Below are 1,198 nucleotides of genomic sequence, written 5' to 3' on the forward strand. Positions count from 1 at the left end.
TAGTTCCGTGGGGTAACTAAAATTAAGAGGTCCTATTGGCGAAGTGATAAACGGAAGACACAAGAATCGTAACAAAAAGAGGTCACAGCTCTATGTCTGAAAGTTTAACGTTGGTTTCCCTTTCCCATAAGTCGCTACCATTTCGTTTCAGAGTTTAGTAGATACTGGCAATTGATCAAATATGAAATATGCAAGAACTTCAAGAACACACGTCTTAAGGAAATGGGGAAATAGAAAAATAAATGCTTTTTAAAAATCTTGCTAAAAAAGATACTTTAAATATGGTTCAACCAGAGAAGTAATTTATTAGAATTATATCAAGTAAACAGAAGAGCAGGGCCTCTCAAGAGCGCCCGGATAGCTCAGTCGGTAGAGCATCAGACTTTTAATCTGAGGGTCCAGGGTTCAAGTCCCTGTTCGGGCGTCTGTGGCTTTTGCCCCTTACTTACATTACCAAATATTACCGTATGAAAATCTCAGCACTGAAGCGAACTTCTGCTTCAAATTGAGTTTTTTTTCCTTGCTTTCAGCATATGCGAGGTAAATATGTTCTCAGGGAAGAAAACACTGACTACGCGAACTCAATTTCTTGGTGAATATGGAAGCTTTTGTGTGGTGGTTTCCCCGTGAGACGGAATTTGTGTTGTTCAGATTGTTAAAAATCGAAGCTAAAAAGGAAGGCAGAAGTTAAAGCAAAGCGCCCGAACAGGGACTTGAACCCTGGACCCTCAGATTAAAAGTCTGATGCTCTACCGACTGAGCTATCCGGGCTCTCACAAGAGAAAGCTTCTATTACAATGCCTTACATAAGAATAAAGAACCTTGCGTAATCGCTTCCTTCCATCCACATTTTGTGAAACCGTTTTAAACCCAAGAAAGCTCACGATTCTTACAACAAAGAGAAACAGAAGACCTGAATCATGTACTTGTCAGCAGCGTTAGCAGCTACTTCAGAACTGAGAGGTATTTATGTGCCCAATAGCCATTATTACGTAGGCTTCTTTGATTTGTAATCAATCCAACACATCCAGGATTAAGAGAACGGCAAGGTACATCACTTTTGAAGCGTTGTGGTGGCATCAGGTCTCTTTTATTGTTGATAATCACGTGGATATCAGTTCTAAAACTGACCCGACAACAGAAGAGAAGAAAAGAGTCTAAGAGAAGAGCATAAATATGCTGCTGGGAAGCTACTGGG

At 40.3% G+C, this 1,198-nt stretch overlaps 2 non-coding genes across 2 annotated transcripts; one reads left to right on the plus strand and one right to left on the minus strand.

Moving 5' to 3' along the window:
* Positions 1-351: 351 nt before the first annotated feature.
* Positions 352-424, plus strand: TRNAK-UUU. The gene has a single exon. It is a non-coding gene; the product is annotated as a tRNA-Lys (tRNA).
* A 274-nt stretch (positions 425-698) lies between these two features.
* Positions 699-771, minus strand: TRNAK-UUU. Its single transcript has one exon. It is a non-coding gene; the product is annotated as a tRNA-Lys (tRNA).
* Positions 772-1,198: the final 427 nt, after the last annotated feature.

The sequence above is a fragment of the Panthera leo genome, chromosome F3 (assembly GCF_018350215.1).
Source record: "Panthera leo isolate Ple1 chromosome F3, P.leo_Ple1_pat1.1, whole genome shotgun sequence".
In the NCBI taxonomy this organism is placed as follows: Eukaryota; Metazoa; Chordata; class Mammalia; order Carnivora; family Felidae; genus Panthera; species Panthera leo.